The sequence below is a fragment of the Onychomys torridus genome, chromosome 2, assembly GCF_903995425.1.
Source record: "Onychomys torridus chromosome 2, mOncTor1.1, whole genome shotgun sequence".
Classification (NCBI taxonomy): domain Eukaryota; kingdom Metazoa; phylum Chordata; class Mammalia; order Rodentia; family Cricetidae; genus Onychomys; species Onychomys torridus.
The window spans coordinates 100,408,764-100,424,701 of record NC_050444.1 but is presented as its reverse complement, the minus strand read 5'-3'; the positions used below and the strand labels follow the sequence as shown (position 1 = coordinate 100,424,701).

General features: G+C 45.3%; 1 protein-coding gene across 1 annotated transcript in view; it reads left to right on the top strand.

Annotated features, from left to right (window-relative positions):
- The first annotated feature begins 2,010 nt into the window (after window positions 1–2,010).
- Window positions 2,011–15,938, top strand: part of Frem1 (FRAS1 related extracellular matrix 1) — a 148,398-nt gene continuing 134,470 nt past the window's right edge. Inside the window, exon 1 of the mRNA XM_036179029.1 lies at window positions 2,011–2,175. The gene's annotated coding sequence lies outside the window, so the exon portion shown is untranslated. The remainder of the gene's footprint in view (window positions 2,176–15,938) is intronic.

Genomic DNA, 15,938 nt, shown 5'->3' with positions numbered 1-15,938 from the left:
TATTTTAATAAACATCTGGGCTTCGCATTTTAAAGAATTCATTTGAAGAATACCAACTGATTAAGATGTTATTATTTCTACAGACCTCAGATCTTTTGTGGATGATATAATACTTCCGATTTCAGGATGTTTTGACCATCTCTACTGTCCATTCTGGACTATGTTCAGCTCAGTTTCAGCAAGCCTGACCTGTATAATTAACATTGCAAAGATTGCCTTTACTGAAGGCACCTTGATGTATGTTGCAGTCTATGTTCGCTCTTACCTTAGGATACTGGAGGACTTTTCTCATGGTATTTACTTGTGTTTCTAGGATCATTCACAAGGGTTTAGCCCTGATATTAGGAGAAGCACACACACACACACACACACACACACACACACACACACACACACACGGTGGAGAGCTATTCACAACCTGGAAAACTTTTAACTCCATTTGAAAGCACAATTCGCTTGCCTTGTTTCTTTTCCATCATCATGGTGGCTTGCTCGCTTGCCCTTTCCGACAACACATGCTTGCTCCATTGTCACTGTGCTTGTTTACAGTGTTTGTTTACCTTATAAAGAGCCTGCTTACTCAAGTTCTACCCATTTACTCTCACAGCACGGCCAGGAAGCAAAGGCTGCTCCTCGGGAGACTCTAAATCTCCAATAACTCCCAGTAAGTATGCGGTGTGCTTTACTAAGGAAGTTTCCGCAAAGTGTGCTTTCAGAAGTCAAAGGAATTGTTTCTCTCTCTTCTTTGGTATCTTTTTTTTCAGTTTTTGTTTATTGCTTTCCCTTTCCTTCCTTCACTCCTCTGCTCCTGTATCTGCTCCCCGCCCCATTCTTTTCCACCCCTGCTTTCCTAACGGAGGAGCATGGCAATGTTGTCGGCACATCCATGTGGAATTGGATGTATCTGTTTTTAAATCTGCACATTTTATCATCATAAACAATGGGGTTCATGATTCCATTGTCCTACAAGTACACCATGTACTTTGTGCTCACTTCTCCCCAACCCCCATCCTCAAGCCAGCCCTGCCTGTGTTTGTGTGTCTTTGGGTTTGCAGTGGCTTTTGCCTGGGGCTAAGGTTTGGACAAGTCTCCACATGCTATTTCCCAAAGGGAGGTCCTGCCCCGACTTCTCAATTCTGGCTCCTTGGGAAGTTCAGCCAGAAAGTGGGCTGCTTTTCCTTCTGGTAGGAATACACTACAGGGAGGCAGTGTCTTACATATGTCCTTTACCCACTGGATCCTGAGATGAGCTGAAGGAGTCGCTTTTGAGAGGGTGCCTCTTGATGTACCTGGATTGGAAGACATGTGAAATACCTCATGAATGAATAGCTAAGTGTTTTTCAAGTTAGAATCCAGGATCTAGATCCACTCTGGCATCTTTTCCTTTCAATACCATGACAAAAGTTCAAAAGGGCCAGTCCCCTCCCCCACCCCTTCCCAGAGCTGAGCATGGCCTGGGAATTTAAATACAGACCTTTCAGCGCTGGGGCTGCCCCCAGGAAAAGAGGAGCAGGGAAAAGTGTGTTTGAACAGTCTGTGTGAATGTGTGTACGTAGCCTGAGCCTACATGCACATGTGTCAGAGTGAATCCCTGCCCGTGTGTGTGTGTGTGTGTGTGTGTGTGTGTGTGTGTGTGTGTGTGTACACGCTGTTGACAGGAGAGACTGCTTCAGCTCATCCAGCGGTATTAGTGCGGAAGAAAGCTGGGAAGAGAAGCATCCGACCTATTAACAAAAGCTCAGTTTTGTCCCTGCTGACCAACTAGCAAGCAGAGGCTCCCCGCCAGGGGGGTCGGGCTCCCTGCAAACAGTTGCCCGCATCCTTGCCACGCCTTCCTCAACACGCCCTTCTCTGGGGAGTCCAGAAACTTGGCGCTGGGGAAGTAAGTTTCCAGAGCCACAGCAGCGGCTGTGGAGGAGACCAGCAAACAGTATGTGTTTGGGATCTCCAAGTCTCTCCCTGTTTGTGTTGTGTGGGTTAATGGATTTTTAGTACAAAGAAAACCTAAACCCAGCTGACCTGAAAGACTGGAATTTCAGCTCTCTTCTTTGGCTGGGATGTGTTTTTCTTCCTCTTCCTCTGAAAACATTTTAAACTCGATTACCAAGTCAGTGACCAGCCCTCCACTTCCAAGAGTGTCTAGCTCTTGGCTTGGAAAGAAAACCACCACCACCTGTAAGTACCTGCTTCCCTTGCTTGTCTGCTCTTGACTGTGACTGTTCTGTTAGCAGAGTGAGTGCCCCAGAGGTGGGCAGCTGTGAGCAGCAGTGAGCGAAGGCTGCCGGCAGCTTGCAAAACTTTAATTCTGTTAACTCAGAAGGCGGGCACTCGCGTGTTACCAAACCAAATGGCAAAGATGGAATTGGCCCCTCCACCTCTGCGGAACTCTTTCACCCCAAGGGGCACTCATAAGGAAATAACCGTTTTACATTTTGTGAGAATTTCCCTGAAGTTAGAGTGTTTTCTCTCAGCTAAAGGAAATGGCAAAGAGAAAGGATTGAAATTAACAGGACAGATAATATCCCCAGGGTCTCAGAATCTAGAGCATGGGTGGTCTCTGGGAATCTTTGAATAGCTTAATTACATTTGGATATGTTGTTTTAAAGTATGAGTCTTGTTTTGTAGTGATGAAAGGCAGTGTGAGGGAGGCAAGGCAATCATTGTTCTGAAGTGTGGCTGGTGATTAGTCTTTCAGATCCTGAGTGAGAATTGGTCCAGAGACTTCAGTACTGTAGTAAGTAAGCAAATAATTTCTGAGAGTTTGCATCTGGGGCACAGAAATCACTTTTAAGGCATTTAATTTTAGTTTCTGGGCTTTGCTTCGTTTTTGTTTTTGTTTACTGTGGCATTCAGTCTTGAATGATGTGACTTAGAAAGAGCATTTCAAGGGCTAGCTAGTGTTTATAGGTGGCAATGTTGCTGGAGAGATTAACCTCTTCAAGGCTGCTTTGCAGACCCAAGGAAGGACCCAGCAGCTCTTTAGGCTTCTGCCCTGGAAAATTATGACCCTTTCTGGCTCTTCCAAAGCTGGAGAAGTTTCACGTTGGCATCCCCATGGGTCTGTCCACTTGGTAAAAAGCCTTCTGTGTAACTTCTAGCTACATCTGCTCTTTATCTCCTTTCTAGATGCTCAAAACTTAATGTAGATAAGAATCGAAGCCAGCTGGGTCATACTTCTGTAATCCCTGCTCAGGAGGGTACAGCAGGAGGATCACACGTTCAAGGGCATCTTGGGCAGCATAGCAAGACTGAGGAGACAGAGGAAAGAGAAAGAGGGGAAAGTGGGAGACACACACACACCACACACACACACACCCACACACACACACACACGGGGTGGGGGGGGAGAGAGAGAGAGAGAGAGAGAGAGAGAGAGAGAGAGAGAGAGATTGATTCAGTCCTTTGGGATTTGGTGAAGAGACAGATTTTTACCCAGTGTTGGGACAGGAATCTTCCCAGGTCAATCTGATGATGCATTTGAGCAAACATTGCCGTACACTGTTAAATTCTTGTCATGTATTTGGTTAATATCAAACTTCATGTCGCAGTAGTAAGCCTGAGCATGAGTTGATGCTGGGCATGACTCAGGCACAACACAAATTTGCATTCTTGACTGCTGAACCAGGGCTTTCTACTCATCATTCTTACCTGCTTTCCCTGGCCTGCCTTTCTGTTGCCAGGGGTGACAGACATTGATTTGTGTGTAGGTACTGGGATGGCACATTGTCAGATGTTGGTCTAGACAGCCTGCCTGCCTGCCCCTCAGAGCTAAGCAAGGCCTTGGACACTCTATCTCTGGGGGTGTTATTCACTATCTGGGGATGGTGTGATGCTAAGGCTGGGCTAGAGTGAGTTGGGTCGAATGAATCTGGGTGTCTTGGAAGAGAGCAGGAGCCTCTTCCTAGAAACTGAGTTTGTCTGAGGCTAAGCCTCGGTAACTGAACAGGAAGTGGTTCTTCACGCTGCAGCTCTCATGTGACAACAAATGAAAGCCAGAGCAGCCTGCAACCCAATCCCCGACTTTTATGGCATTTGGTATTTACAGTAGAAAGCTGTCAGTGTGTGCTTATCAAGGGCCTTTCCTGCTCTCTCCTCCTTCCAGGCACAGTTTCTAAGGATTCCAAAATGGTCAATACAGATGGCATGGTCAGGGTCCTTGTCCTCACTGTATTTTCAGTCTCTACCATTGCCAGCCATCTTAGGCTAGCCACCTAAATGCTCTAAACATTTAAAAGGAGGCAGGTCCACCGAGTTTCTTCCTTTCTCTTCCATGCTGGGGTCAAAAGCCAACCTTGCTTACAAGCTGCACATCCCAGCCCCAAGAATGGATATTATTCTAACATTGACTGGCTGCATCTTCAAATGCAGACATGGAGTATAAAATCTCTTAAGCATTTGTATGCGGGGTGGGCTCAAAGATTTATTTTACCAATTCTCTTCAAAAATCTTAATTGTATCTTCTAAATTTCACCCTCACAAGGACCAGGATCACTAGTGTGTTGAGTTAGACAAATGTCAGCCCTCACAAGGGGATCAAGTGACTCCCTAGAAAGGCTGTCTCTCTGGGCCAGGTCACACAGGAGGGCACTCTCTTATCTTGTCTGAATCTGATGTAGCTCCCTCTTTGGAGAGCTGGGTGGTCTGAACAGGGCTTGTGGCTTCCTTGGCACACAGCTTGCAACCTGACCCTCCCCTTCAAGGGACTCCACAGCTTTGTACCACTTGATGAGAGGTTCAAAGGGAGACCTCTGAGGTGCTAGGGAAAACAAAAGGCAAACAAAACCCCTGCTCCCAGGTGGAATCTTGGTTGGCTATATTTTGTCTGTGACATAGCTCCTTTTGCCTCTGCAGCACTGTTTCAAAGGACTTTAAAACTTGGCCATCAAGATAGCAGAGAGCCTCCTTGTCTTTTCCAAGAAATGTAGCCTCCAGCGGCAGAGACACTCTGTGTAGCAGATTGACTGCAGGCTGAGGACTGGGATCTTGCAAAGTAAGCACACACCAGAGTGTTCCTGCCCCTCGATGGCAAGTTTTTGCAGAGGGCAAACACAGTTGGCTGTTCGGTTTGTTTTTTCCTTTAAGCCTGCTTGTTTTCATAGGGTTGGTGATATTTGGGAATGTGTATTCAATGATCCTTAGAAACGCTCCTTTTGGGCATCATTCGAAGGCTGCTCAGGTTGCAGGTCACTTTGCACTCTGGGCTTCACTTTCCTGTCTGGCCCCTAGAGACAGGGAGTAGATAAACACTCCACGACTAACACCATGCCTGCGCCCTGGGACTCAGCTCTGCTTTCCATCAAAGGCTATGGCTGCTCAGTGCTTACAGATGCTCCACTGTCTTCACTTAAGGAATCACACACACCTTTGTCTCCTGAGGTGCAAGCCCTGGCATCTCATGCACGGGTCTGCCTTCTTCGTAAGCACAATTCTTCCTTTGTTAACAATAGATTGGCGGCATAGTAAAGTGAGGAAGACTTCAGAAAGGGTAGAAATCCCCAGGAGAAGTTTGGCTCAAATGTGGAAAAGCTGTTGAACATTCCCTACTTCCTACCAGACCCTAGAAGCCTTCCTGTGAACGTGAAGGCCCTACTCCCTGGACAGTGCAGCCATGATGCTTTAATTCTGTCTCATGTGGCTGTTTCCCTCTATGATAACGTGGTAGATGTTTCTGTTTCATTCTATAAACCAAAAGATTGCACTGATGTAACAGCCATCTGAACAGGTAAGTTCCAACCCAGGCTGCAGTGTTCCTGCACCTAAAACTTTAGTCAGGCCAACCAGCTGCCTGGAGAGTAAAATAGAGGGCGTTAATTAATACTTACCTTGCTGGACGTGAGCACGTGGTACATGGCATGCCTATTTTCAGTGATGAATTCTTCTTTGAGAGAGGGCTCATACAGGTGTGAAGGTTAGAAAGAAGTAAAAGCGTGGCAGATTAAAATAAAATACTGGAAATAAAAAGAGAAATAGGTAGTGTAATTTTCTTTCAGATCCCTCTGACTAGGTAGAGCAGACCCTAGCCCACCACTGTCCTCTGACTGGGTAGAGAAGACCCTAGCCCACCACTGCCCTCTCTTGACTGAGTAGAGCAGACCCTAGGCCACCACTGCCCTCTCTTGACTGAGTAGAGCAGACCCTAGGCCACCACTGTCCTGTGACTGGGTAGAGCAGACCTTAGCCCACCACTGTCCTCTCTTGACTGAGTAGAGCAGACCTTAGCCCACCACTGTCCTTTCTGACTGGGTAGAGCAGACCCTAGCCCACCACTGTCCTCCCTTGACTGAGTAGAGCAGACCCTAGGCCACCACTGTCCTCTCTGGGTAGAGCAGACCCTAGCCCACCACTGCCATCTGATTGGGTAGAACAGACCCTAGCCCACCACTGTCCTCTCTTGACTGGGTAGAGCAGACCCTAGCCCACTACTGTCCTCTCTTGACTGGGTAGAGCAGACCCTAGCCCACTACTGTCCTCTCTTGACTGGGTAGAGCAGACCCTAGCCCACCACTGTCCTCTCTGACTGGGTAGAGCAGACCCTAGCCCACCACTGCCATCTGATTGGGTAGAACAGACACTAGCCCACCATTACTCTGGATTCTATCTCAGGCCAATAGCCTGGCTGTTTCTTTGTTCTTACTCATGGCCTAAGTTGCCGGAAACAGGTCCATAAACAAAGACTGAAGTGATGGCAAATGGAAAGCCATATCATCTTTGTGGCCCCTTTGGCTCCAGCATTGGAGAAGTAGATTAGTAGTTTCAGATAAACGTATAAGGAGGTAGATGATCTGGTTATGCGTGGGCTCCCCCTCCCCACTACCCTTCTCTCTCCTCCAGCACTTTTTTCTACAGCTCTGGTGTTTCACCGGGGTCAGTTATTCAACTGATGTACACTGTAGAGTTTCTCCATAGGCATCCTGCCCAGCACTAGAGAAACTCAAGTGAGCAGAACACTCCTGGTATTTATCTTGAAGCGGCTTACAGGTCAGGAGACAAGACAGAAACCTTTTAAAAAGGCCTTAAATAGTGCTGAAATGTCCGTGGTGGTCTAGCACTGCTGGATTCCACGGGAGCGGATAAAGCTCGCCTGGAAGAGCAAGAGGAGTCAGTAGAATTTGACCAGGTGAGTAAGGAGTGAGTGAGTGAGTGAGGAGTGGGTGAGTGAGTGAGTGAGGAGTGGGTGAGGAGTGGGTGAGTGAGTGAGTGAGGAGTGGGTGAGGAGTGGGTGAGTGAGTGAGTGAGGAGTGAGTGAGTGAGTGAGGAGTTAGTGAGGATTGAGTGAGTGAGTGAGGAGTGGGTGAGGAGTGAGGGAGGAGTGGGTGAGGAGTGAGTGAGGAGTGGGTGAGGAGTGAGTGAGGAGTGGGTGAGGAGTGAGTGAGGAGTGGGTGAGGAGTGGGTGAGTGAGTGAGTGAGGAGTGGGTGAGGAGTGGGTGAGTGAGTGAGGAGTTAGTGAGGATTGAGTGAGTGAGTGAGGAGTGGGTGAGGAGTGAGTGAGGAGTGGGTGAGGAGTGGGTGGGTGAAGAGTGGGTGAGTGAGGAGTGGGTGAGTGAGGCTGTTTGTTGGGAAGAGAGGCTACCCAGAGCAGACAGGCTCAGGGCTGACATGGTGCATTTAAGGAAGGACAGCGATCACACTCAAGCAGACCAGTGGCCAGGAAATGGCGCACTGGAAGAGCTTGGAGAGGGGGCAGGGAAAATTCAGTCTTACACCCAAAAGGGAATCCAGAAAGCTCACAATCCTCACTTCTTCCCTCCGACAAGGAGCTGAGGCCTTCTCATTGCTGGAAGGCTGATGGAAGTGGAGCCATCCCCTGATTCTCCCTGGTTCTCTGTCCTACAGACCTGTAAGGTTGCCTTCCTCAAATAATTGAAGGCACCTCCCTTTCCCCCACCCCTAATTACTTCCAAAACAGGTCTGCTTTTTCTCATACATATGCAGTTAATTTTGAAGATATAGAGTTACACATTTTTGCTTATTGAAAGCTAATGCTCTGGCTTGAGTCCATCATTCCAACCTCAGATTATCAAGGCTATGGATCTAGATTATGTCCTTAGTGACAGCAGTCAGCCCTCCAGGATTTGTGCTGCCTGTGAGTTGGATAAGTTTGTCTTCTACAGCTTTGTCTGGGGACTTAAAACAGCACTATGAGATGACTCAAGAGAAATGATCTTCTCTCTCTTTCCCTCCCTTCCTCCCTCTTTCTTTTTCTTTAAAGAAGAAACTAGTTACAGTGTCTTTGTAACCTGTGATCATGGCAGAATCTAAGTTGTATCATGTGTTTCTCTGTGTAGCCCTGGCTGTCCTGAAACTCCCTCTGTAGCCCAGGCTGGCCTCTAACTCACAGAGATCTGCCTGCCTCTGCCTCCTTAGTGCTGGGATTAAAGGTGTGCACTGCCGCCGCCGCCGCCGCCGCCGCCGCCGCCACCGCCGCCGCCACCGCCGCCGCCACCGCCGCCGCCACCCAACATGTTTTCTTGTTTTAACAAAAATCTTAGAGACACAATAACTATTGAACTATTGATTTCATTTTTTTAATCCATTCACTGAAAGCCTGCTACCTGCCACAGACAGCTTAGTCCCCCTGCCTTCAAAACTCATTGACAAATATAGACAGCATAGAACAAATGCCTAGTGATGGGTTTAAATAAAAATATGGTCTTCTACTATGTCAGAGAGGAAGTCTTTCCGAGGGGACAGTTGGGTTCAGAGCATCTTGGGGGAGGCATTTCACTGGTGTTAACAAATGTGAAGGATTTCAGGGAGAGTGGAAACAGGTACACCACAGGCTGTATAAAAGTGGCCCCTTAGTAGGAATTTAACATCGTTTAAGGCTGTGTGTCCTGACGACCGGCCCCCCAGCAGTTAAAGCCTTAACAACCCATTTCAAATTGCAGACCTTCTCCCTGGTTTTCTTTGTGTTCATTCATTTCGCCTGCTCTTCTTTGAGTGTTTCCTTCATCTCGTGGAATTGGACAACTGCTCACCACATGTCACGGAGTGTGACTTGGTTCTGCTGGCTGTGGCTTCTGCTGACTGAGTGTCTGCTTTTATATAATAGCTCTGAATGAAGCCACACAGTGTTTATTGAAATGATTTTACTTAAATATGAGAGTAGCTGGTGCCCTAAGCCTTTAGGCCTCACAGGATGAGAAGAACAGCTGCTGCCAGAGGGACTGATTGGTAATTAAAAATTAACCAGAGGGTGCTGCGTCAAAGAAAGAAGGAGTTGCCTGGCCTTTTGACTACTTTAGATAGCAAACAAAGAGCCCGACATGGTGTCGTATCTCTCAGTCACACCTTGTCAGCCATGTAGCCACGCCAGCACCATCACCTGTTGGTGTTAGCTGGTCTTCCAGATTATTAAGGCACTGTGGAGAAATGAACTAGAATGAAACCCAACGCTTTATACAGAGCTCCATTTACAAAATCAGCCCAGAGCATGTTCTGGACTTGGCATTTGGCTGCAGGTGAGGGTCGGGTCGTAGGGAAATTTCCTCAAGCAGGACTTTTGACTAGCTTGGTACTTTGGTATTATCTTTCAAAAGTCCCAGATGGAACCCATTTTATCTTTCTCTTTTGGCCATAAAACCCACGTGGTGCTGATTTGATGGATCCACCTAGGAGGGGGCAGTGTGTTGTGCCGTGGTGTGTGGTGGCCTGTGCACCATTTTGTGTTGCAGATGGTCTGTGGCCGCCCTCACTGATGGTTGATGAATTGCTTTACTAGGAACCGTGGTCTTCATTTACTCCCAATGAAAAGACATGTCCTGATCCGTGGCTGTGTAAGCTCCTTTGGTGTTAGGTCCCATATGTGTGGGAATCACAGCCAGTGGGAAATATGGTTGGGAGGATTCCGGGTCCTAACTCCTATGTACTTTAGTATTTGCCTTCAGTGAGCATAGCAAACGATGACAACTATGTGAGCCCATGACGTGGAGACATGGTCACACTGAATTTTATAGCAGATTGGCACTCACAGGCTACCTGGTGTGTAAAGACATTGTGCATGGCTGAATGGAGAGCCCTGTGACTTTAGGCTTGAGAACAATGCCATAGTGATGAGTGCAGGTGCTACAAGTGTGCACAGTTGAGAATTCTGTTAATTAAAACAACAATAACTTCTACAAAAGCTGTTCATTGAGGCTGAGAAAGCTCAGATAACACATTATTTTATATATTTTCCCCAGACCAAAAAAAAAGTAAGGGGCATGGCTAATGTCTTATGCTTATGGTCCACGAAATCTGTCTGCAGAGAGAGATGAGCTAGAGTGTGGTATGTTATACATTATCATCGTAGTTTATCATCTCATATGTATCATCCCATATACTGTGGGAACATGAAACAAGGAAAAACATTAGCCTTGTGAGTAATTAAGCTTATTGTTAGTTTGTGTGTATGTGTGTGTGTACATGTGCATCTGTGTGTCTGTATGTACATCTCTGTGTGTGCCTCAATGTGTGTGTTTGTGTGTATGTGTGTGTATACATATATCCTCTTATATCCTTTGTCTTTCAAGATTCACAGTGAGTTAAATAAATCAGTGATGACATAAGATTCTAGTTAAACTTTGGGTTGATTTTTCACTTAAATTCCTTTCTGTCGATTCTCTAATTCCAGAAGCTACCAACTTTGCATGTACATCTTCTTTAGTTAGAGTTTTCCTGCCCGGCCCACAGTCAGGACAAATCTCTCTTACCCGCCAGTCCCACAGTCGCTCAGACCCAACCAAGAAAGCATACAGAAACTTATATTGCTTATAAACTGTATGGCCATGGCAGGCTGCTTGTTATCTACTTTTTCTATCTTAAATTAACCCATTTCTATTAGTTTTATACTTTGCCACATGGCTTGTGGCTTACCAGTGTCTTTACATGTTGCTTCTCATGGCAGCGGCTGGCGGTGTCTCCCCAGCCTTCTACTTCCCAGAATTCTCTTCTCTCTTGTCCCGCCTATACTTCCTGCCTGGCCACTGGCCAATCAGAACTTTATTTACACAGAGCGATATCCACAGCACTTCCCCTTTCTTTTTTTTTTTAAGGAAGGTTTTAACTTTTACTATAGTACAATTACATATAACAAAACAATCATCAACAAGAATTACAGTTACAAGAAGATATCCTATCTATCTTATATTTGTGAGTCTAAGGTTTTTATATCTAACTTGTCTTTTATCATAACTGAGGAAATTATAACCATCTAGTCTTCAACCACATCAAAGACCTCAGAAGGATATAATATTACCTGAAAACCAGGAGAAGGATGCAAGCAACTTTCGGGAGTCTTGCAGGGTAGACAGAGACAGCTGGCAGCCTGAACAGTCACCTAATGTTCCTTTGTTGGGGCATCTGTTTTCAGCCCACAGGGCTAGAGTCTCTTGGTCACTTCTCTCAGTGTCCTGTAGAATGTCTGGCAGTTTCCTCTGTGAAGCAGGAACCTGAAGGACCATTTTGTCAAACAAAGTTTAGTGGTCACCTTTCTATGGGTCCTGCATGTCCAGTTGATCAAGCAGTCCAGGCAAGAACAGTTTCTTGCCCAAATGGCTATTTTTGCCAAGGTGAAGATAAACTCCATATGAAGTGTCTTCAATGCCCATCCTCCTCTCTGAAGTAAATCGGTGTTGCCAGGAGCAGACATGTCTCACTGTCCAGAAAGTCTAAATTTTAAAAATATTTTAAATGCCATATTCTGAAGGTCTTTGAAGTATTTGAAGATTACCTATCTATCTGAAATATCTCTATGTATACCTAGAAGACTTAACTAACATGGCTATGAGTATGATTATCACAGATGATTAATCATTAATCTATTTTTAATTATCCATTACAATTTTAAATGAGCTATACAAACACAATACCTTAAACACGAGTAGAAATATATACATAGTATAACAAAATTAACTTTAAGTTTGTATCAATAGACTAAAATCTATACCAATGTAAAACATTTTAAACAAGTTGTTGCTCTTTAGAAGTAAGTTCCTTAATCTACCCTTTCATCCTATTATATCTGTATCATATCCCCTTTTCTTCTTTAGAAAGAGATCTCATTTATAATCAAACTGCTTTAAAGAAAAATATTGGTTTTTCTCTGTCCCACACCAATCTTCCACAGGGAATGACTCGGCATTATGCTCAGTGAACGGTAACCCTGGTGATGGCAGAATTGGGACTTCTTGCCTTCTCTACCATCTCTGTCTAAGCCCTTCATCTCCTCCTCTGCTCTGCAGCAGCCCTGCCCAGTCACCTCACGCTGGGTCTGTTGCCCGCACTGATCCTCAAGCATGCTTTCTTTGCTCTGGCCCAGCAACTCCCTAATTCTGAGAGCTTTCTCAAACCCAAGAACCTGACTTCAGTCTGTGGACGCTAAAGTCTCTTTCCCTCTTCCCAGACTCACAGGAGAGGGAGATACTGTTTCCAGTCGTTTGTAGCCATGGTTTTCCAGCATCCTTTCTTTATTAGAGTCATTTGGAAGTTTTTAAAATTAAGATGACCGAGCTCTACCCAGAGAAATTAAATCAGAAACATTGACAAATGATGCTTGGGTCATTTGTAATATGAAGCTAGAGATGGGACCCACTAATGGGGGGGGGGGTAGGCATTTGAAGTGCTTTTTTTTTTTTTTTTAATCTTAGTGTGTTCCTGCTGTTCCTAATAATGTAGGCTCATATAAGCTTTCACAGAACTGTTCTGTTCCTTCAGGGCAGAGGAGTGGGGCTGAGGCTGGGACAGTGATGCCTAGTCACAATGTGGTCTGCATATATGGTGCCTCTGGCTCATGATGGTGTGAATGGTGTTCTGGCATTGGCTGAGCAGAACAAAGCAAAACCCAGCAAAGGAACCTCAGCCTCATTGGCCAACTCTTGCCAAGACAGGCATGTCAGTGTGCTTTCCATGAAGAGTCCTTCATCAGGTGCTCAGTGATGCCACAGTGTGAATTGCCTTTGTGTACCATGTGCCTAGAGTGAATGTGCTCCACTTGCTAAACAAACTGCAAGCTGACACTCATTTTATTTAGTGATTTTTTTTTAAATTTTAACTTATATGTATGGATGTGCAGCTGCATGGAGGAATGCACACATGAGTGCCATTGTCTGTGGAGGCCAGAAGAAATCATTGGATCCTTTGGAACTGGAGTGACAGGTGATTGTGAGCAGTCCAAGGTGGGTTCTGGGAACTCAACTTGGGTCCTCAGAAAGAGAAGCCTGTGTGTGCTCTTAACTAGTGAGCTGCCTCTCCAGCCCCTGTTCTATTTTATTCTCGTGTGTGTGTGTGTGTGTGTGTGTGTGTGTGTGTGTGTGTGTGTGTATGTGTGTATGTATACATGCAGGCACATATGTGGTGCTCAGAGGACAGTGTCAGGTGTTAATTCTAACCTTCCATTGTATTGGAGACAGCCTCTTCTTCAGAGCTGACTCAGCCCAGACTCTCTGGTCCACGTGATTCTGGGCATTTTCTGTCTCTGCCTGGTGTCTCACTGTAAGAGCTGGCACTACAGATATCACCATGTTGAGCTTTACGTGGGGTTTGGGGAGCAAAATTTGGATCCTCATGCTTGTGTGGCAGGTGCCTGACTCAATGAGTCATCTTTCCACTTCCAAACCAGCACTTTGAATATAGTCTGTTTAAAGATGCCCAAAATGCATTGAACCCAAAACGTTCCATTTACTCTTCAATATTTCTCTTAAATATTTTTATATAAAGTTTATTATATTTATATTTTATATTAAGTTTATTATATTTATATTATAAAATAGTTTACTCTTAAAAGATTTCTATCTGATTTGCAGTTATCATACATTATTCTTATAAGTTACACCTTCCTCCTGCACATCTTTATTCAATCAGACATCAAATCAGACATTTGGATTATTTTAGGCCTGTGACATTTGGGAGACTGACATTGGAGGTTTTGTTTTTGAGCAAGAAATTGAACCTTTTTTAACTTTGTGGCCCAACACACTGCACCCTGTGCTCTCTACAACCAAATTCTGTGCAGGCAAGCAGATTAGGTTTCATATTTCCTAATGCCATTAGGCTTGGTAAGCTACACTGCAGCAGGGCCTGCATTAATCAATACTGGCACAGCTGTGCATTCCTGTGGGGTCAACATGGGGGTACAGACTGAGGGCCAGTGAGACATGATGGTATTCATCAGGCACTTAGGTACAGATCCCTGGGACAGAGGGGACTAGAAAACCCACTAAGATCAGAGCTGGTGTCCACACCCCTGGAGTGAGATGGGCCAGCCTCCTGCATCTTGTCTTGACCTTTTTCTGTTGCTGAGGGGCCAGTGTTACAACATGGACTGTATTCTGGCTCTACGAGGAGAATCCATTCAATCTAACTCATGAGACATGTTAAAGGGTGTATCAATGGATAAATCTTAAAAGCTAAGAAACTTTAAAGGATTAGATAGATAGCTTAGTGGCTAAGAATGTTTGTTACTCTTACAGAAGACCAGGGTTCAGTTCCCATTACCCACATGGTAGCTCACAACCATTCCTAACTCCAGTTCCAGTGGGTCTGTTGCTCTCCATGGACAGCAGGCCCCACAGGGTCTACATACAAGCAGGAAAAGCACTCATACACATAAAGAAAAAAATCTATTCAATTAATAAACATCAGGTTTTGAAAAATGTTAGGTTAAGGAAAAGTAAATGGAAAATATGAAGTTCACTTATACCCTCTGACCCCTCACCTAGATTTCCATGTTATTAACTTCTTGGGTGAGTGTGAAAAGATGTTTGTCACAATGGACAAACCATTATTACAAGTCCAGGCCCATAGTTTACATTTGGGCTCATTCTTAATGTACATTCAGTGTATCCATCACAACACAGTGCTTAAAACAAAACTTTTATTTTGGGGGGTCAGGGCTGGCTGGCTTCCTATTCATTGTGCTGCAGAGGGTGACTTTGAACTTCTGATCCTTTTGGATCAACCTCCTCATTGCCGGAATTAAAGGTGTATCCTCACACCCAACTTATGGATTGCTAGGAATCGGCCCCAGGGCTTCCTTCATGTTAAGCAAGCACTGAGCCACATTCCACCATAAGGTGCTAATTTTAAAAGTGACTTTTAGAAAATTTTTCTCTAGGGATTTGGGATAGAAAGGAGAAGAAAGGGCAATTACCTTGATTGAGGGTTGATGTATTTTCAAAGTGTGTGTGTGTGTGTGTGTGTGTGTGTGTGTGTGTGTATACACATGCAGGCTATACAGGCTTTGAATGACATGTATAGGTATTATCACACTTAACTATTTTATAGCCATGAAGAGTATTGGTTTGTCTTAATTTTATAATGTGGAACAAACTCCAACAAAGAATAAGGCTTTGGCTAAAGAAATGGCGGCCTTATCAAAGGCTCACACGTCTTTGGTGGGCTTCTGCTTTCCCTTTCCCTTCAATTTGTTGTATTGGGGGGAAAATCCTCTCACTCCCAGGTTTTAGTCAAATGTCAAATCAGAAATTTATTTAGTTTTCTTAATTATTAAAAATAATGCAGCATGGTGGCACACATGTAGTCTCAGTTCTCACGAGCCCACAGCATGGGAAACATTAAGTTTGACGCCAGTCTGGGCTACATACTGAGTGGCGAGCGGGGAGAAAGACACAAAAAAAGGAAGTTATAGCTGAAGACTTCTTCAAAACTTGGTTCAGACCTTCGGCAGGGAAAACCATCCCACTGGAGCTCTGTTGAGTTTGTCAGTGTAGGAACGGCGGCTCCTCGGCTCTTGCATCATCTCATGGGGCACTGGCTTCTCTTCCACACTGCATTGCACAGTGAATCAGACAGTCGAATTGATTCTTCCACCCTGGCCGATGCCGGAGCCTCCTTCAGCTCCACTTCCTTGTGCAGACCTCTGTGTGTAGAGCACAGAGCCCCGTGATTGCAGGCCTCAGGGCTGTTGGCCTTTCTGCTGGGATTGGAATCTCAGTTACACT